At 34.9% G+C, this 22,596-nt stretch overlaps 1 long non-coding RNA gene across 8 annotated transcripts in view; it reads left to right on the top strand.

Annotated features, from left to right (window-relative positions):
- The window catches only part of LOC123795723 (uncharacterized), an 870,146-nt gene that overhangs the window by 763,667 nt on the left and 83,883 nt on the right, over positions 1-22,596 (top strand). For 7 of the 8 annotated variants that reach the window (XR_015722996.1, XR_015722994.1, XR_015722989.1 and 4 more), the window contains one exon: positions 14,823-14,967. This is a non-coding gene — a long non-coding RNA (uncharacterized LOC123795723). Of the gene's footprint in view, positions 1-14,822; positions 22,165-22,596 lie in introns of those variants that run through there. The other variant, XR_015722992.1, reaches the window with a different exon arrangement.

The raw sequence follows: 22,596 nt of genomic DNA on the forward strand, positions 1-22,596 counted from the left end.
ACCCCCTCCCCTGAGGCCCTCAGTTTGTTTCTCAGAGTCCACAGTCTCCCATGCTTCATTCCCCCTTGTACTCTGCCTCTCCGTCATTGTCAGCATCTCTCCTACAGCACTTACAATTGCCTAGTTTGAGTTGCTTGTAGTATATTGTATATTATCTCATCATTCATTCATCTTTAAGTTTTTTGAGGGCAAGATCTATATCTGATTTACACTTTTTTCCACTCCTAGGGCCTGATGTGGGAGGTGCTTGACAAATATTTGTTAAATGCATGTTTTTGTTTAGTTCATAAACATTATATTATCATATTTGTTAGTTTGGCAACAAAAAACATACCCAGTACCTAACATTATGCCTTTCATATATGAAATAACCCCAAATTTTTGAATGAAGTAATTACTCGAAATGGGAATATTGGTTTTGTTTTATTAGATATGGTTGTTTTTAGGTCACTTACTCACTGACATGCCTAGCTTCTCATTTTCCAAGTGTGAACTCTTGTCAGGGCGAATGGTAATTTGTTCCGTATGGATTAAGGCAGTATCATATTAACCTTTGGGGATCTGTCTGGTTTGCAGTAGTGAGAAACTCCTACGCAATCTCCTATGGGCTAATACTGGTCCTATTGAGTTTAGAACCTATGAGCCCGATACCATTCTACAAAAGAATAGACCAAGTAGCCTGTAGAAAGCCTTAGAACTTCCTTTAAGTTTAAAGGGAAGATCTAGGACATGACCATACTTTTTGTGTTTGGCTTAAGAGTAAACAGTTTTGATCACAGGGTATCACTTGTCAAGTAATTAAGACTACTTTTTTACACAAAAGCATTAGCAGTATTCCAAAAGATAATAACTAATAACTTTACAAATAGAGAAAAATCCATATTCCTTATTCAAATGTGTTTTTTTTCTAATTGTTATTCCTTAAAAGCTTACGCATCCCAGACACTCAATAACATTACGTTATTTATAGATAGCATTACAAAATAGCAGCATTGTAAAATTAATTTCCTATAAACCATTTTCTTCAGAAGATTATATTTTCCAGTGGTCTGGCTGCCATGAACTAATACACTTGCCAAACTTTTTGAATTGCCTGTGAAAGTTCGTGGCAAAACCACAGTCTGAAAAAAAAAAAAAAAACCCCACAGTCTGCATCTCTCTTTCTCAGACGTAGATCACTTGGAAAATTTTTAAGTCTAAACCAACAAGAATAAAAATGTATAATATAATTTCTTTGGAAATTGAATAAAAATCCTTTTAAATAGAAAAAATGTTTATTAAATAGAAAAAATGAACTTCACTTACATTGCGTATCATAAACTGAGAGGAGTTATTTTCCCCAGCTGGTGCAGATACAAGCGAGAATGGTGCTTCTTGCTCAGAACCTCAGAGTTTGGATAAATATGACTCCTATGTCTTATTTCAGTGAGATGGCATAATGCTATGAGCCCGACTAGCAGTAAAAACATATTACATGCCATTGTGCTCTACATTTTGCATGTAATATCTCAGTATTCAAAACAGATCTAAAAATATAATTATTTCCCCATTTTACTTACAGGAGACTGAGGCATAGAGAGACAAAGTAACTTGCCATGGGCTATATAACTACTTAATCCGAGAGCTGAGATTTCAATTCAGTGCTGTCTAATCTCACAGCGTGGACTCTGTGTTATTACAGAATATTGTGAAGATCTAATTCTCAGGTTCTATAACCTGACAGTTGAAGTTTCATCAAAAATTGAAATAGTGTTAGAAATTTATGTAATAGAGGCAGCTTTGTTCTGAGGACTAAACAAAGGTTTAAGAGAATGGGATTCAATGTCAACGAACAGTTGTTTTAGTTCTCTCTTTCATTCCCTCTCAGTCTGACTCTCTTATTGTACTTTTTCCCATCTAATGATAATGATTAATATTTGAGTGTATGAGGAGGTGGCTGATAGGACACTAAACGTGCAACCCTTTAAAGCACAATATAAAATGAATGTACCATAAAATCAAATTACATTTAAAGTGTTTTTTGAAATGTACTAATATCATGCAAACAGAACTTGGTGTTCCTCATAAAATTCTAATGAATATTAGAAATAATTTTGTTAAGTATTTCCTGTTCCTTTTCACTCTAAGATGTATGTATTCCTATCTCAGGCACTCTTCACCAGTTCAGCCATCAAGTCTTTGTTGCTAGTCCGTTTTGATTGGTTGGCATCCATTTTAACTTGTTTATGCCTATACTGTACTAGTTGTTAAATATTTTTTAATAACACTACTGATCTTATGATTTCCCTTAGGAATTTGAAATCAATATTGCATGTTAGGTAATAGTTGGTCCTGGTCCATCAAAAAAACAGATGCCAAAATAGAATTATATTTGAATAAATTTTAATAAGAGAAAATGCCTATGAAAGAAAATAGAAGGGAGTTGGGATGACTGAGATAGTTCCTTTTGCACTTATGGCTAACCTAGTCATCCCAGCTGCCTCCCTTATAATCTAAAAAAAAAAAAAATAAATAAAATAACATTTCTGTGTATAATCAGTGTTCTCCATTCTCTCTATTATGAAATCTATTATGAAAACTAGTTTGGGAATGATTTTCTTTAAGCATATTCTTAGAAACTTATCCCCCAACCCAAAAAATAACAGGAGATGAAACATCCAGTTACCCCTAAAAATATTGAGATAAACAGTTGTGTCCTAAATAACAAAAATTACACCCATTCATTGTTAATATACATTTATTTATTTATACTAAGAATAGAAATGGAAAAAAACCTCAAAATTGGCCTTTTTGTTGTGATTTTTGACAGATGGAAGAAAAAAGCAGCAATAAAAATAAACTGGGACATTTGGCCACAATTTACTATTTACTTTTACCTAATTCTAGTATCCAAAAAACAATTGGCAAGGAGTTGAAATGCAGAATTCAGTTTAAAATAAGTGTGGCTTTCTGGTAGTAATATTTGAAAATTATAAATGAATTTAAGTTCCTTGGTCTACAACATTCAACAATAACAACAAGCAAACACTTCGGAGCCAGCAATGCTCCATTATCATTTGATTTGGTAAAGGAGTAATACTTTTTTCTTTTTTCAAACGGAGATTAGAGGGTAAGTGAACCAGCAAAAAACAATTAAGTTGGAGCTACACTTGCTTTCTCCAGGACTCAGCAATATGAATGCAGGCATAATGCTGTTTTTATTCACCAGGCACACAAATAAATCAACTTTAATGTCAATAAAGTCAGTAATGATAGATTTCATCACTAAAATATAACTAAGCAATAATGACCAGGAAGAAAGTAAGTAGCTCACAGCAGCAAAAGCGATTTCTTTTTTGTCCTAGGTGAAGTCAAGGGTATCTGAAAAGACTGGCCTTTCCCCCTCTATTATTAACTGCAAATCATTCTTGTCATGTTAGAAAGCAGATTGTTTTTTTTCAAGTGTTATACACCATTATGTTTGGATCACATAACCTGACCTTATTCCAAGCAACTTAAATTCCATTTCCAATTAGCAAAAATGCTTAGAGTAGGGATGAAGCCTATCTGCCTATTAAGCCTTTCTTCTTATATCAATTTGAGCAGAAATTTATATTCTCTATTCCCCCCATGCTGATGTTACCTTGTGGCCAAACGTCCCCATTTATTTTCATTGCTAATTTTTATCCCCATCTGCCAAAAGCTATAACCAAAAGGCCAATTTTGAGGTTTTTAAATTTCTACTCTTAGCTGAAAAATTTTGTCATATCACAGCAGAGGAAATGCAAGGTGGGGTAAAGGGTTTGTTTAAGCAGTTAAAACAAATTTAATGCAACAGTCACATCTGGGACTTAACCAAAACCACCACTTGAGGAAAGATGCTATAAATTGTACAAGTCACTCACATTTTGTCTTAAAACAATGTACCACCATTTTATGTACGGAGTGTTTAACCCTTGGTCCTTGGCACTCAGTGGCAATGTGTCAAATTTTTGGCTGACATTCAACCAATGTTGATAATACATTTAGTTCAGTTAGTCTACCCAACCGATAATACATTTAGTTCAGTTAGTCTACCCAACCGATAATACATTTCGTTCAGTTAGTCTACCCAACCGATAATACATTTAGTTCAGTTAGTCTACCCATCTGTCCTCTGCAGGTGCCTATTCTTTGGAAAGCTCTTGTTGAAAGCAACAGTGTTTCTCCCAGCTTCATCTTTGCCATTGTGATCTTGTGGAAGGAGAAGGTACAACATTCCCATGATTACCATATTTTAAATAATCTTTAATTTGAAAAAATAAAGTTTGAAAAAATTTAGATCTCAAACACAAATGAACAGACTATTTTTCCCAGATGAGTGTTCTAAACCATCTGATTCTGCCTTTACGCCATTTTGTACTCCACTGGAACAGAATTCAATAGAAAAGTAGATGGAATACTTATTGAAAATGTTTTCATTAAAGGAGCTTAAATTTATTATAATGTAATTGAATCCTTTAAGCCCAAATATGACTTACAGTTTCTTCATTTTTTAGTTGATTCATTCCTTAAATAATGAAGCAATTACTATTAAAAAATAAGGAATAATTTGCCATGAAACTGAAAATGACTAGCTATGTGAAGTTTAAATTCAGTCCTTGGTATATAATGGTAAAATTTAATATTGGACAAAAATAAGTGGTCAGCAAAATGAAACTATTCTCAAATAATATTTCATTAACAATTATGCATTTGCATTTGACAACTACAAATTATATCTATCTTCTATGAATATATTGCCAAATAGTATTACAGGGGTGTAGATATGAGAGAATATGTTAATATCCCAAGAGCCCCCTTTCTTGTATCACTTTACATATTACCTTAACATATGTTTTATTTCATTCAATTCAGCTTCTATGTGGCTTGTATTAATACAAGTGAATGGAATTTCTAAATTGCAGTATGTTTGTGATGCTTCATAGTAAAGCTTATTATTTAAGCTGCTATGGTAAAAAAAAAAAAAAAATCCAACATTGTTCCAAAGAAATATAGGTAGCTCTATACTACAGAGACCATAATTATATTTTTTCCAATAACAAATAAATTAGAAAACCCATCATATCTTTCCAGATTACACTGCTTTAATATTTCTTATTGCTACTTGGGAAAAAATCAATACATAGATTACCTTATAATAGATATGAAAACTTAATAAATTTAGGCATTAGGTGGTGAGATTCTTTTTTTTAATATGTTCTGTACAATTAATGTAGGAAAATGCCATGTTCTCTACAAAAGATAGTTTTTAAGAATTTCTCCCAGATTTTGGGTTCTAGCATTGTAAACTCCTCTTAACACGGCAGTTCTTCACATGATAGCAAATTAAAACTCTGAAAAAAATATGAAATGTCACTATATGATGTCTTAGGAGAAAAATCAGGTAGATTTTGGAAGGGGGTCCAAATTTTGAAGAAGGGACTGATACCTGGTGAATTTCCCAAGTTATAGCTTTCTCCTGAGGGTGGACAACAGGGCACGATTCGGGGTACTAAAACTAAGGTAGTACACCCTCCCTATTTCATAAAGAACAAAACAAAACAAAAACAACAGAGGACAGGGACCAGGGCAACTGGAATAGCTAGAAAGGGAAGGAGTCACCTGAAAAAACAGAGATCGAGTGAAGAACAGCCGCAAATGCTATGTAAAAATTCTTCCTAACTTTCCTGCTGAGCTGCAAATCATGGAACATTGAAGCAGACTCAAGTGAGTTTCCTCTTAGGCCAAAATGACAGAGCTGATTTTTTTTTTTTTAAGATTTTATTTATTTATTTGACAGAGAGACAGCCAGCGAGAGAGGGAACACAAGCAGGGGGAGTGGGAGAGGAAGAAGCAGGCTCATAGCGGAGGAGCCTGATGTGGGGCTCGATCCCATAACGCCGGGATCATGCCCTGAGCCGAAGGCAGACGCTTAACCGCTGTGCCACCCAGGTGCCCCAGAGCTGATTTTTGAACTACTGCCCATGACAGGACAGACAGTAGTTGAAAGTAAATTTAAGAAAGTTAATTGCCACTAAAACAAAAATCTCTACCCTCTTTGGAGGAATATGAAGCCAGTTTCCACAAATAAACATTCAAAATATAAATAATACAATTCAAAAGTAGTTGGCATAAAAAGAACCAGAATAATATGACCAATTTTTCACAGAAAAAGACAATTGATAAGGGTTGGACCTACGATGATCCTGACAAATACTTTGAAGGAATTCTCATGACTATTCTCAATGACCATATGTATTTAATTTCTTATATTAGAAAAGAAAACTTGTTAAGACCTAAAATTACTTTAAAAAGGTAGATACACAACAAAGCAAACCCAAAGCTATAGAAAGAAAATAATAAAGAGCAGAAATCAAAGTAATGGAAAACAAACAACAAAGGAAATTAGCCAATTTTGCCAACGAAATAGAGGATGACAACAAAACGAGAAAGGGTCCAAACAAAAAATAATAAAATAATTAAACCCTATCCAAGGTTATAATTATAAGTTAATGAATTCTTTATTTTTTAATTTAAAGAAAATTTGTATTCAGATAGAATTAAGAGAACATCAAATTAGTTTCAGCTGTATTACATAATGATTGGATATATGTATATATTTCCAAGTCATCACCACAATAAATTTTACTTAACGTCTACCACCAAATACAGTTACAAAAAATTTTTTCTTGTGATAAGATCTTTTAAGACTTTCTCTATTACCAACTTTCATATGTGCGATACAGTAATAACTAGAGTCACCATGTTGTACATTATATCATCGTGACCTATTTTATAACTGGAAGCTTGTAGCTTCTGACTACCTTCACCCATTTTGCCCACTCCCCACCCCACCTCCACTCTGGCAACTGTGAATCAATCTGTTCTTTGTATAGATGAGCAAATACTTTCTTCCAGTTGGTAGATTGCCTTTTCATTTTGTGGATGGTCCCCCTTGATATCCAAAAGCTTTTTAGTTTGATGTGGTTCCACTTGTTTTTTATTTGCTTTTGTTGCTTTTGCTTTTGGTGTTAAATCCAAAAAATAACAGCCAAGACCAATGTCAAGGACTTTATTGCCCATGTTTCCTTCAAGGAGTTTTAAGGTTTCAGTCTTATGTTCAGATCTTTACTCCATTTTGAATTAACTTTTATATGTGGTATAAGACAGTGATCCAATTTCACTGTTTTGCATGTGGCTATCCAGTTTTCCTGCTATCATTTGCAGAGGAGTCTGTCCTTTCCCCATTGTATTTTTTGGCTCTTTTGTAGTTACATTCATTGATAATGTATGTGTGGGTTTATTTCTGGGCTCTATTCTGTTCTTTAATTTCTGTGTCTGTTTTTATACCTATAGCTTTGTAGTATGGTTTGAAATCAGGGGGCATAAAGCTTTTAGTACTGTTCTGAATCAAGATTGGATTGGCTGTTTGGGTTTTTTTGTTTTTTGTTTTTTTTGTTTTTTTTTGTGGTGACATACAAATTTAGGATTGTTTGTTGTATTTTTGTGAAAAATGCCATTGCAATTTTGATAGGGAACGCACTGAATCTATATATTGCTTTGGAGGTTATGGACACTTTCATAATACTAATTTTTTCAGTCCATGATCATGGAATATCTTTCTACTTTGTTATCCTCAATTTTTTATCAATATCATGGTTTTCAGTGTATGTTATCTTTGTAACAATCCAGAACATCATGCTGTTTTTTAATGCATTATAATGTGTCCTGTTAGTAAGGAAATCTGAATCTTTCATACAGAATGTAATGATACACATTAGATTTATTCCTGCCATCTTTATATATGTTTAAAAGTTTTAACTTGTATTATTTTTGCTTTTTTTAAAAAATTATGGTGTGATCAAATTCTAGTTCTATTTCCTCTTTTTTTGAAGTCCCTTATTCTAATATTAATGTTCTTTGCCTTTTCTTGCATTGCTCTTGTTAATAAAGCATACGTTTCTATATTAGAAAAAGAATATCCTGTTTTTCCCACTATTCCATTCAGAGGGAGAACTGAATATATCCATTCAACTCTCTCTTGGCCTCTTTGGGACCAGGGAAAATGGTTACCATCAGTAGTGCCTCTGTCAACCGTGGCTCACAGCTTCAAAGATCTCTATAGTCCAACCTCTTCCCAGTATCTTCATTTTTCTGCGCTTTTCTCCTGTCCTCTCTAACACTTTATTATCTGACCTAGTGCAGAGAAGAGAGAGCCCCTGCGGTCCTCTAAGCTAGACCTACAGACAGCCTAAGATTTCACATTCCCACAGTGATGATAAGCTTGAGAATCTTTTTGGAAGTGGGAAGGAAAATGCCAGACTTTTTTCTTTCTTCCCACAATTCAGTTATTTATTTGACTCACTGTGTGTGTGTGTGTGTGTGTGTGTGTGTGTATACACACACACACACACACACACTTAATTTGACTGTATGTGATAAACCTATAGATATATAGAGAGATACATAGTGACTCAACTAAATGGCTTTTTTTTTTTTAAGATTTTATTTATTTATTTGAGAGAGAGAACACGAACAGAGGGAAGGGCCAGAGGGAGAGGGAGAAGCAGACTCTCCAGTGAGTAGGGAGCCTGACGTGGGGCTAGATCCCAGGACCCTGGGATCATGACCTGAGCTGGAAGCAGATGCTTAACTGACTGAGCACCCAGGTGCCCCTCAACTAAGATGGCTTTTAATTGAAATTGAGTATTAGCCATTTTGCATAAATTGACAAATTTAAATGTCCACATATATTTAGGTTCATATTATTCTATGGAATGCCTGGGTGCACATTAGATATACGCTTTCTACCATCATTAGCCTACATATCAATATCTATTATTTGAGTGATATTATGCATTGAGATATGTCTTCTCTTCAAACTCATTCTGGGTTTACTATGTGAAATGTGCATTTATTTTGGTAGCCTAGGTGTAATTCTTAAAACATAGTTTTTGTACCTAGGCATAATATTTTATTATTCATCTGAAACAAAGGATCATTTTAAAATGAAGTTAAATTTTTCCATGAAGGGGCACCTGGGTGGCTCAGTCATTGGGCACCTGCCTTTGGCTCAGGGCGTGATCCCGGCGGTCTGGGATCGAGCCCCACATCAGGCTCCTCCGCTGGAAGCCTGCTTCTTCCTCTCCCACTCCCCCTGCTTGTGTTCCTTCTCTCGCTGGCTATCTCTCTCTGTCAAATAAATAAATAAAATCTTTAAAAATTTTTTTTCCATGAAACAAATTTATGATTGGGTAAGATAGCCAAGTACTCTGTATTTAAAATAAACACAGCCTGATTTTCTTACTACTTGAAATTGGTAATCTATATATCATGTCTTTATATTTGGGGAAATCTGTTCTAATTATATGAATTTGAATTGAATCCAAATTTCAACTGTTTGAGGATTGTTTTTAAAGCAACCCTTTAATTTTACTAATAGGGAATGTAAGAAGCAAATGATAAAATTAGAGTTGTGATTCTCTTTAATATATAGAGGTAGAATAATCAGTAACTATCTCTTTTCTGTAGTTCAAGAGACAGATGCAGAAATCTTATCCTTTATTTAATGTTTAAGTTAGTCCGTGTTTGAGAGTTCATACTTACAATTTCTACAAAGAAAAAAGCAAGAATGGCAACAATGATAATGTGCAAAAAATTATTTCTTGGAACTTCCTTATATTTCACAGTAGTTAAAATTTAAAGGAAGAAAAGCTATTCCTAATATTGTTTCCAAAAATTAATGTACATTTTAAATTGAATTTTTATTTTTTAACTCATGATTTATTAAGTAACTGTGGTGAGCAGTTATAGAGAAAAGCATTACATTTTTATTCTGTTCTTAAAGTATCTATTTCATTGTGTTCTTGATGTCGGATTTAGAGGGCAGATACATAAATGCCTGGTATTGCGCAATTAACTCTACTTGGGAGATTCAGTGATGTCTCCACAGAGGAGACTTTTCATTTGGTGTTTAATGATACATATGAGTTTTCCGGGAAGAATTTAGGACAGATAATTAAAGCAATTACAAGAAGAATAAAGTGCGTGTGAGAAGTCATAAAAAAAAGAATGTTCATGATGTTTTGAAAATGAGAAATTTAGTGGGACTACAGCATATCGTGTCAAGGATATGTAGTTGGGGGCTCCAACTGACACGTAGCTATTCGGATAGATGATAGGTGACTTCCTATGAAGAGATGAAGAAAAGTTCTCCTCAAGCTTCAAACAAATATAAATATTTTAAAAATAATTTAAACAATACACAGCCTGTGGAAAAAAGACAGTCTCTCAACAGATTGTGTTGGGAAAACTGGACAGCAAAATGCAAAAGAGTGAAACTTATCACTTTCTTATATAAGACACAAAAATAAATTCAAAATGGATGAAAGACCTAAATGTGAGATAGGAAACCATCAAAATCCTGGAGAAGAACACAGGCAGCAACCTTTTTGGCCTCAGCCATAACAACTTCTTACCAGACACATCTCTGGAACCAAGGGAAAAAAAAGCAAAAAAGAATTATTGGGACTTCATCAAAATAAAAATCTTCTGCACCGTAAAGCAAATAGCCAACAAAAAGGCAACCTGCAGAACGGGAAAAGATATTTGCAAATGACATATCTGATCAGGGTTAGTAGCCAAAATCTATAAAGAACTTCTCAAACTCAGCGCCCACAAAATAATCCAGTTAAGAAATGGGCAGAAAACATTAATAGACATTTTTCCAAAGAAGACATACAGATGGCTAACAGATACATGGAAAGATTCTCAACATCACTGATCATCAGGGAAATACAAATCAAAACTACAATGAGATACCACCTCACACCTGTCAGAATGGCTAAAATTAACACAGGGAATAACAGAAGTTGGCAAGGATGTAGAGAAAGGGGAACCCTCTTATGCTGTTGGTGGGAATGCAAACTGGTGCAGCCACTCTGGAAGGCAGTATGGTGTTTGTTCAAAAATTTAAAAATAGAACCATCCTACGATCCAGCAATTGCACTACTGGGTCTTTACCCAAAGGATACAAAAATACTGATTTGAAGGGGCACACGTACCCCAATATTTACAGCAGCATTATCATCAATAGCGAAACTATGGAAACAGCCCACATGTCCATCCAGTGATGAATGGATGAAGAAGATGTGGTATATATACACAATGGACATTTACTCAGCATTCAAAAGAATGAAATCTTGCCATTTGCCACAACGTGGATAGAGCTAGACTATATATGCTAAGTGAAATAAGTCAGCCAGAGAAAGACAACTACCATCTGATTTCACCCATGTGGAATTTAAGAAACAAAACAGATGAACGTGGGGGGAAAAGGCAAACCATAAAGGAGACTCTTAACTATAGAGAACAAACTGAGGGTTGCCGGAGGGGGGGATGGGCTAAATGGGTGATGGGTATTAAGTAGGGCACTTGTGGTGACGAGCACTGGGTGTTGTATATAAGTGATGAATCACTAAATTCTACTTCTGAAACTAATATTACACTATATGTTCACTAACTGAAATTTAAATAAAAACTTGAAAGAAAAAAAAATACATAGCCAGGTGTGAAAACAAGGAACAGGAATGGTGAAGTGTGGCGGGGGGGATAGGATTAGGAAGACTGAAAGTCACGGAGTTGAGTAGAGACTGAACGTATAAAGTTATGACGCTAGTCAAATTTGACATAACCCAGGAGCAAAGAGCTATTATTTTAAAGGGGAAAGAGGATTCTTCCTTTTGCAATTGTGCCTTGCTTCAACCTAGGAGGTTATTTTTTCAGTTATTCCAAGCAGATAATTTTAAACTAGTTTAGAAAGGGGAGAAATACACTGAATTCCAAATTCGCACACCAAATAAGCACAATCATATAGGGGTGATAAAAATGCCTTAGAACATAGAAAACAGAGAGTGCATGGAAAATAACCCGCCTCACGATGAGGTCACAGTCAAAAATTACAAACTGCATAATGAAGAATAACACCATTAAGAAGAAACACTTTGGAATAAAAGAAATAGTTGTCATATCAAGAACTAAATGTAATAAAATATTTAGGAAGACAAATTAAGTATATTTAACATCCAAAAGAAGAAACACCAAGGCATAGAAACTAAAAGTCAGTAAAAAAAAAAAAAAAAAGTGAAACATTGAGAGAAAAAAAAAAACCAAATCTTGCTATAAAAATAGTTACAAATATTTTAGCTACCTTAATGAAATGATATAACCAGGAGACTATATGCAGGGGAAGGATTAAACCCTTGGTAGATAACTTTGGGAATCACTCAGAATACAACACAGATAGGAAAACTATAAAAGAAGAGACATGGTAAATAGATTGATGGGATCTATCACACATTTATTCATTCGATAAATATTTATATTCTACGTGCCAGCCTGCATTCAAAGTACTTGTCTACGTCTGTGAATAAAATAGACTCCCATCCTTGGGAAATTTATATTCGAGCGAGGTGTGAGAGTAGGGGCCAATTACAGTATTCGATAGGGTGTTCAGGAAAGGACTCTGAGGAATTCAAAAGAAAATATTGAAAGGACTAAGGGATTTAGTCAAATAGATAGCTATTAGAGTTGTACTTCGGGCAGAAGGAAGATTTAGAGCCAATGCTCTATGTTGAGAGCATATATGGTGAATTCAAAATAAGCAGGGAGGTAGGACTAGGAATAGGAGATGGGGTCAGATACCCTATCCTGGAAGGAATTATAAGAATTAGAAAGGAATTCAATTAAGTATACAGGCATCTGTGGGTCCTGAAAAGCAAAGGAATGGGATTTGAGACCAAATATATGTTAAAGGATCTTTCTAGCTGGTACATGGGGAGTGAACCATTGAGGGAAGGCAAGTAGAAGTTTGGAGGCCTGGTATGAGGCTATTACAGTAATTCAGTTCCCAAGACAAGAGACAATGAAACTGGGAGAGATTATATTCTAAGAGATATTTAAGAATATTGCAGAATTAAGAAAAAAATGAATCCTGAGACTGAAGCAATGTATGGAGTCATCTCTTTGCCCTGTTTTTCTGTCTGTCAGTATCTCTCTCTCACACACATACACATCTTAAAGCTAGATACATTATAGGAACATTGAGGAAAACCAATGAAAATGAGAGCAATTAAAAGCAATCAGAATTTACCTATAAAAATGATAATTAGACCAAAGTTTATTGCTCATTAGCAAAAACAGAATTCAGAAGGCAACTGTATAATACCTTCAAAGTTTAAAATCACTGCCGGTTCTGGTACTAGGTGATATCAGACTAAACATCTCTCTGATAGCAACTGTAAACTCTGGACAAAATATTTTAAAACTCAACTATTTGAAGGCATTGAAGCACAACTGAATACTGGCAGAAAATGGAATTGATTTGACCTTCAAAATAAGGAAACAAAACAGGGGGAGAGCTATATTTATATGGTTCAGAGTGCAATCCTCAGTCCATATAGAGTGGGTCAGCTAAACTCAAGCAGAAAATTCCAGTTTTTTGGCTTAGAGTGTCAGAAGAAAGAATGTGGGACTGCCAGAAGACTGGAAACTGAGGAGGAAAATAGTTCAGGGAATAAAAGTCCAAAACTGGACCATAAACCCCTCAAATTCTTGACTGATTTTTGAAATAGGAATGCATGGGGGGCTCCAAGGAGCACTGTGGAAAGCAATTGAAAATCTACAGGATAAAAAGCTAAGCAGAAATTTCAGCTCCAATTTTACTATAATGAAGGCAATAATAATTCTACATTACTGTTCAGAGTTGGACTTGTTTGGTGTATTTCCTAGAAACAATATTCTCAAACAGATGCATCAAGAAAGAACCTCTGGATGGGGATGAAAAAAATTATGAAAGCATAAAATTCATATGGCATTTCAGTCAACTATTGTAATGAAACAAATACATAGACTCGCAGTAGTCTACCATATATTACAAGCTCCTGCCCATTTTTTTTTTTAAAGATTTTATTTATTTATTTGACAGAGACAGCCAGCGAGAGAGGGAACACAAGTAGGGGAGTGGGAGAGGAAGAAGCAGGCTCCTAGTGGAGGAGCCTGATGTGGGGCTTGAACCCAGAACGCTGGGATCACGCCCTGAGCCAAAGGCAGATGCTTAACCACTGCGCTACCCAGGCACCCCACTCCTGCCCAATTTTTTTTTTTTAAGATTTTATTTATTTATTCGACAGAGATAGAGACAGGCAGCGAGAGAGGGAACACAGGGGGAGTGGGAGAGGAAGAAGCAGGCTCACAGCGGGAAGAGCCCGACGTGGGGCTCGATCCCACAACACCGGGATCACGCCCTGAGCCGAAGGCAGACGCCCAACCGCCGTGCCACCCAGGCGCCCCCCAATTTTTTAAATCTGGTTAACAAAATGCATTTTCCCTGCCTACAAGCCCTAATAACCCAGTTTTGTCTCCCTCTTCTGCAAATTTATACCTCTACCTTCTCTTCAAAATTCTGTCCAAAATTCTGCCACATAAAAATCTTATGAAATCTATTTCCTATAAAACCTCATGGTGTAATGTTTTCATTTCCTCTGAAAAAATGTACAGCTACAAAATTTTGGTGTTACATTTATAATTTATCTTTCATGTTTCTTCTGTTGTATTTGTCCATACTGGTATACAGGTATAGATTAGTAAATATTGCCTATAATAGATTTAATTTATCATAATAAACATAGTAAATTACAGTACTTTCTCCAATGCTGTGAAAGTGTTATTGTCATAAAAATCACAAAAGTTAGAAGAAGAGATACCAGTTATCTTTTTTGCTGACTTTTATTTATACATTTTAAATATTTATTTATTTGACACAGAGAACACAAGCAGGGGGAGCAGCAGGCAGGAGGAGAGGGAGAAGCAGACTCCCCGCTGAGCAAGGAGCCCGACGCAGGACTGAGCAAGGACCCTGGGATCATGACCTGAGCCGAAGGCAGATGCTTCACTGATGGAGCCACCCAGGTGCCCCTATTTATACATTTTTATTTTTTGTGTTAAGATATAATTGATATATAACATTATCTTAGTTTCAGATGTACAGCACGCTGATACATTATTTGTATACACTGTGCAATGATCTCCACGATAATAAGCCTAGTTCACATCTGTCACTATACATAGATGCAAATTTTATTTCTTCTGATAACTTTTAAGATCTATTTTCCTAGCAACTTTTCAATAGGGAATACAGTATTATTAACTATAGTTACCACGCTGTACATTGTGTCACCATAACTTACTAATTTTATAACTGGAAGCTTGTACATTTTCATATCCTTCACCCATTATGCCTTTTTCTATGCCCCCTGCAACCACCAGTCTGTTCTCTGTATCTGTGAGCTGTTTGTTGTTGTTGTTTTAGATATCACATATAGGTAAGATGAAACTGCATTTCTCTTTCTCTGACTTACTTCACTTAGCAAAATGCCTACAAGTTCCATCCATATAGTCACAAATGGCAGGATACTGGGTAGTTTGTTTTGTTTTGTTTTTTCCAATGACCAACTAATACTCTATTACACACCCCCACATCTTCTTTATCCATTTAACCATCTATAGACCCTTGGTTTGCTTCCAAGCTTTAGCTATTGTAAATAATACAGCAGTAAACATGGGAGTGCATATATCTTTTTGAGTTAGTATTTTCATTGTCTTTAGATGAATATCAAGAAGTGGAATTGCTGAATCATTTGGTAGTTCTATTTTTAATTTTTGAAGAACATCCATACTGTTTTTCATAGTGGTCGCACCAATTCATATTCCCACCAAAAGTACACCAAGATCCTCTTTTCTCCACATCCTTGCCAATACTGGTATGTCTTGGCTTTTTGATAATAGCCATTTTAAAAAGTATGAAGTGATATCTCATAATGGTTTTGATTTGTATTTCCTGATGATAAGTGATGTTGAGTACTGTCCATATACCTGTTGGCCAGCTATTTGTCATCTTTGGAACAATGTCTATTCTGATCCTCTATCCATTTTTAAATAGACTTTTCTTTTTTTACACTATTGAGTTAGGTGAGTTTTTAAAATATATTCTGGATATTCACCTCTTATTAGATAAATAATTTGTTAATACTTTTATTCTTTAGGTTGCCTTTTCATTTTTTTCATGGTTTCCTTTACTGTGTAGAAGTGCTTTATTTTGATGTAGTTCCACTTGTTTATTTTTGCTTTTATTGCCTTTGCTTTTGGTGTCAAATCCAAAAAATCATTGCAAAGACCAATATCAAAGAATTTATCACCTGTGGTTTCTACTAGGAGTTTTATGGTTTCAGTTCTTACGTTCAAGCCTTTACTTCATTTTGATTTAATTTTTGTGTATAATGTAAGTTAGTGGTCCAATTTCGTTCTTTTGCATATGGTGTTCCCAACACCACTTATTAAAGAAACTGTCCTTTCTCCCTTTGTCGTAATTTAATTGACCATTTTTGTGTGGGTTTATTTCTGGGCTCTCTATTCTGTTTCATTCATCTATGTGTCTATTTTTATGACCATTTCATACCATCGTGATTACTGTAGCTTCTTAACATAGTTTGAAATCAGAGTGTGATGCCTCCAGCTTTGTTCTCATTTCTGAGGATTTCTCTATTTGGGGTCCTTTGTGATTCCATACAAATTTTAGAATTGTATGGTCTATTTCTGTAAAAAAATGCCATTAGTACTTTAGTAGGGATTGCATTGAAACTGTAGATTGCTTTGGGTAGTAGGGACATTTTCGCAATACTATTTGTTTTCCAATCCATGAGCATGAGATATTTTTCCATTTATTTGTGCCCTCTTCAATTTCTTTCATCAATGGCTAAATTTTTTTTTTTTTCAGTACACAGGTCTTTTACCTCCTTGGTTATTATGTACTCCTAGGTTTTTTATTCTTTTTGATATAATTATAAAATGGGGTAATTCTCTAAACTTCTCATTATGATAGTTCACTATTAGTGTATAGAAATGCAACAGATTTTTGTATGATGATTTTATATCCTGCAGCTTTACCTACTTTATTAATTATAACAATTGTTCTGGTATAGTCTTTAGGATGTTCTATATATCATAGATATATAGAATTTAGATTCCTTTCGTTTTCTTACCCTAATTGCTCTAGGTAGGATTACTAGTACTCTGTACAGAAGTGGTGAGAATGGACAACCTTATCTTGTTGATGATTTTCGAGGAAAAGCTTTCAAATTTGCACCCTTGATTATGATGCTAACTATGGGCTTGTCATATATGGATTTAACATATGTAGAGGTAATATCTTCCATTCCTAATTTTTTGAGGGATTTTTTTTAAATCATGAACTGGTATTGAATTTAGTCAAATGCTTTTTCTGTATCAATTGATACAAATCAAAATCGTATGATTTTTATCCTTCATTTTGTTAATGTGGTGTATCATACTGATTGATTTGCAGAGGTTGAACCATCCTTGAATCCCTGGAATAAATCCCACTTGATCCTGGTGCATGACCCTTTTAATGCATTGTTGAATTCCGTTTGCTAATTTTTTTTTTTTTTTGAGAATTTTTGCATCTGTGTTCATCAGGGATATTAGCCTGTAATTTTCTTTTGGTATCCTTGTCTGGTTTGGTATCAGGGTAATGCTGGCCTTGCAAAATGAATTTAGAAATGTTCCTTCCTCTGCCATTTTTGGAAGAGTTTGAAAAGGATTGGTATTAATTTATTTTGAAATGTTTGGTACAAATCATCACTGAACCCATCTCGTCCTGAACTTTGTTGGGGATTTCTGATTACTCATTCATTTTCCTTATTAGTAATTGGTTTGTTCAGATAGCTATTTTTCATGATCCAGTCTTAATAGGTTTTTGTTTCTAGGAATTTACCTATTTCTTCTAGGTGTCAAGGGTATTGGTATATATTGGTCATGGTAGTGTATGATCTTTTGTATTTCTGTGGTAACAGATATAAAGTTTACCCTTTCATTTCTGATTGTTTGAGTGTTCCCTCTTTTTTCTCATTAAGTCTAGCTAAGGGTTTGTCAATTTTGTTTACCTTTCCTTTTTTTAATTGGCTCTAGTTACTTATTATCTTTGTTATTTTCTTCCTTCTAACTTTAGGATTTTTTCTAGTTCCTTGAGGTGAAAAGTTAGGCAATTTGAGATTTTTCTTTTGTGTGAGGTAGGCATTTATCACTGTGTATTTCCCTCTTAGAACTGCTTTTGCTGCATCCTGTAAGTTTTGGAATGTTGTAGTTCTATTTTCACTTATCTCAAAGTAGTTTTTTCTCTTTTGATTTCTTCTTTGATCCACTGACTGTTCAGTAGCATGTTGTTTAATCTCCACATAATTGTGAATTTGCCAGTTTTCTTCTTGGAATTAATTTCTAGTTTCATACCATTTGGCCCCAAATGATCCTTGATAGGATTTTAATCTCCTTAACTTTATTGACACTTGTTATGTGGCTTAACAAATAATCTGTCCTGGAGAAAATTCCGTAAGTGCTTAGGAAGAATTCTCTTGCTGTTGGATAGAATGTTCTGTATATATCTATTAGGTCCATCTGGTCTAATGTGTCACTTAATGCCAATGTATTTTTATTCATACACTATCCGGATGATCTACTACATGGTAAAAGTGGGGTACTACAGTCCCTTACTATTATTGTATTGCTGTCTACTTATTCCTTTAGGTCTGTTAATAGTTTTTTTTATATATATATATATATTTAGGTGCTCCTATGTTGGGTACAGAAATATTTATAAATGATATGCCCTCTTGTTGAATTGTTCTCTTTATCATTATGCAATGCCTATCTTTATCTCTGCTTACATTCTTGTTTTAAAGTCTATTTTGTCTAAGTACAGCTCACTAGATTTGTTGTCATTTGTATGGAATATATATTTGTTTCATCCCTCCTCTTTCAGTCTACGTATGTCCTTATATCTGAATTTAGTCTCTTGTAGGAAGCAGGTACATGGGTTGTTTTTCTCAATTCATCACTGTGTCTTTTGATTTCTTAATTTAGTCCCTTTACATTTAAAGTTATTACTGATAGGTATGTGCATATTGCCATTTTGTTCATTTTTTTGTGATAGTTTTGTAATTGTTTCCTTTTTCTGTTTTGTGATTTGATGACTTTTTGTAGCTCTATGCTTAGATTACTTTCTCTTCTGTGTATCTACTTTGTGCTTTGTTGCTGCCTTAAGGCTTACATATAACCACTTAAAATTGTAATAATCTATTTTAAGTTGGTAGTATCTTGAGTTTCAATGAACTATAAAGCTCTACATTTCTCACCTCCCACATTTTGTTTTTATGTCACAATTTACATCTTTTTATCTTGAGTATCCCAGAACTGATTATTATGGTAGTAGTTATTTTCACTAGTTTTATCTTTTAACCTTCACACTAGCTCTATATGTAATTGGTCCATCGCCTTTACAAAATTAGATTATTCTGATTTTTACCATCTATTAATCTTTACCAGTGAAATTTATACTTCTATATTTAGTTTTTTTTTTTTTAAGATTTTATTTGTCAGAGAGAAAGAGAGTGAGAGAGCACAAGCAGACGGAGTGGCAGGTAGAGAAGCAGGCTCCCCACTGAGCAGGGATCCTGACCTGGCAATCAATCCCAGGATCCTGGGATCATGACCTGAACCAAAGGGAGATGCTTAACTGACTGAGCTTCTAGGCATCCCTATTTGTAATAATTAGCATCATTTCATTTCAGCTTAAAAAGTTCCTTTAACATTTTTTAGTGAGGCTGGTCTAGTCATAAAGAACTCCTTTAGTTTTTGCTTGTTGAAAAAAATCTCTCTCTCCTTCAATTCTGAATGATGACTTTGCCAGGCAGCGTATTTTTGGTTGGAAGCTTTTTCTTTTAGTACTTTGAATTTATCATGCCCTTCACTTTTGGCTTGCAAAGTTTTTGCTGAAAAACCTCATAGTCTTATTGGGGTTTCCTTATACATAACAATTTTTCTCTTGTTGCTTTTAAGATTTTCTCTTTATATTAAAATATCAAAAGTTAAAGACCATGTATTTGTGTGTGTGTGTGTGAGTCTCTGGGTTCATCTTATTTGGAGCTCTCTAGTGTTCATGGATCTGGATGTCCATTTCCTTCTTCCATTTAGGGATGTTTTCAGCCATTATTTCTTTGAGTAAGTTTTCTGCCCCCTTCTTTCATTCTTCTCCTTCTGGGACCATGATAATGAAAATCTTGGTCCACTTGATATTGTCTCATAAGTCACTTAGGCTACTTTTTTAAAAAATTGTTTCTTTTTGCTGCTCTGATTGGGCAAATTCCACTCTCGTCTTTGGGTGAGTTCACACATGGCCCCTTTAAGAACTATTTCTTGGGGCACTGGGTGCTTAGTCGGTTAAGCAACTGACTTTTGATTTTGGATCAGGTCATGATCTCAGGGTGGTGAGATGGAGGCCCACATTGGGCTCCATGCTGACTGGGGAGTCTGCTTGAGATTCTCTCTCATGCTCTAAAATGAATAAAATCTTAAAAAAAAAAAAAAAAAACTTTGTGATTTTGCTGTAGCCTTTTGGACATGACCCCCATTGACTTTCAAACATAGATGCTTTAGGGGTTTGTTTCATAGATACAGGTCTTAAAATTTGGGGTGCCCAATGTGGGGTTCAACTGCGCTACTCCTCAGAGTGAAGTTCTGGATTTTGTGTTCCCTCCCCAATTGTGGCTCACAGTGCTGGGATTTATAGTGAAAGTCTATCCCTGTCTTTCCTACCTGTTGCAATGAAGGTTTTCTTTGTCCAATATATGGGAGTTACTCAGCCCCTCCACCCCCAAGGCCACTTTTCCATATGTGGCTGTAGATTTGTTGTGGGTCCATGCGTAGAGATGAAAAATCTTCCTACTTCACCATCTTGAATTAGCTTCTTTATAATGTTTAAAGCCCTGTATTAATTGATGCTAATAAAGATTAGCTTATTAATCTTGCAAGATACATACTATTATCAGCCCTTTATATAAATGATGAGAGAGGTTAAATAGTTTACCTAAGTTTACAGAGAAAGATCAAGAGCCAGTTCATCTAGTTCTGCAGCCTGCCATCTTCGTCACTTCATACACTTTAAAATTTTCCAAATTCTTGTTCAGGAAAAAAAAAAAATAGGTGACAGGGATTAAGGAGTGCACATCTTGTAATGAGCACCAGGTGTTGTATATAAGTGTTGAATCACTAAATGGTACACCTGAAACTAATATTATGCTGTATTTTTAACTAAATAGAATTTAAATAAAAACTTAAAAAAGGGGGGGTCACCTGGATGGATCAGTCAGTTAAGTGTTTGACTCTTGATTTTAGCTCAGCTCATGATCTCAGGGTCCTGGGATCGAGCCCTGTGTTGGGCTCCAAGCTCAGCCACAGTCTACCTGGGATTCTCTCCCTCTCCACCTTCCCCTGCTCCCACTCTCTAAAAAATAAAATCTTAAAGAAAAAGAAACAAGCAGAGGGGAAAAAAAGAGAGAGGGAGAAATCAAGAAACAGACCCTTAATTACAGAGAACAAACTAATGGTTTCCAGAGGGGAGGTGGGTTAAACAGGTAATGGGGATTAAGGACTGCACTTGTGATGGGCACAGGGTGTTATATGGAAGTGCTGAATCACTATATTGTACACTTGCAACTAATATAGCACTGTAGGTTAACTAACTAGAATTGAAATAAAATAAGTCACGTTATTCAAACCCCTGATTGTTGAATCTGAAGTCCAGGAAAATTACATGACTTTACCTAGATGTTCTTGAAAAACCATTTAACTTTCTTCAATTTCTCATCTTTCTTTGCTGTTACTATGACAACAGTGTCTCTTACTCTTAGTACAATAAGGAAAAACTTGTAGGTATGAGATAAGATGAAAACTTGGGGGATGATAATTAAGTTTAGTAACCATCACCAATTTTTATATGCAGTATTATTTTCTATTTATATACCCTTTAAAATATTTGCCAAAAATGAGGAAAAGGCCAAAATTTTAATACGAACATTTATATGTGAAAAGAACTGTATTTCAAGGAAACAACATAACTATACTGCAAGTAAGAAAAATGAAAAAGAACAAGTAACTGTGAAGAAATATCTGGACAATATGTTCTCTGGCTAAAGTCAAAAGCCACTCTAAATAAATAGTATGATCAAATTCATAGGCATTTCTCTCTTTTTTTTTTTTCACAGTAGCATAGAATAGCAATTAAACTATTTTTTTATACATTCTAGAAATGAAGTAAGTAGTGGTGCCATTTTTGTACTGTTGAAGAGAATCACAAATAAGGAAATGAGTAAGAATTAAACACAGCAGTGTTGAAGTGGAACTGGAGATATCAGTGTCAATGTCAGGAAGTTAGATATGTATGTATGTACATGCTCTGAGAGGCTCTAGAAGCAATGACATATAGTAGCAGTGAGCAAAGACAGTGCTCAAATACATTGGTTTTTATATACCATTCTCCAGTAAAAGGAGTGGGGCTTCTAGGATAGTGGCTGACTCGAGAGTTGGGCAGGGCAAGAGTAAAACTAACCTGGAATGCTTTGCTGTGTTACAAAACAAGACTTAAATAATGATAAGGACGTGTTAAGAGGACACCAGGGCCAGTTTAAACAG

Source organism: Ursus americanus, chromosome 35 (assembly GCF_024610735.1).
Source record: "Ursus americanus isolate L20-20 chromosome 35, mUrsAme1.1.p, whole genome shotgun sequence".
Taxonomy (NCBI): Eukaryota; Metazoa; Chordata; class Mammalia; order Carnivora; family Ursidae; genus Ursus; species Ursus americanus.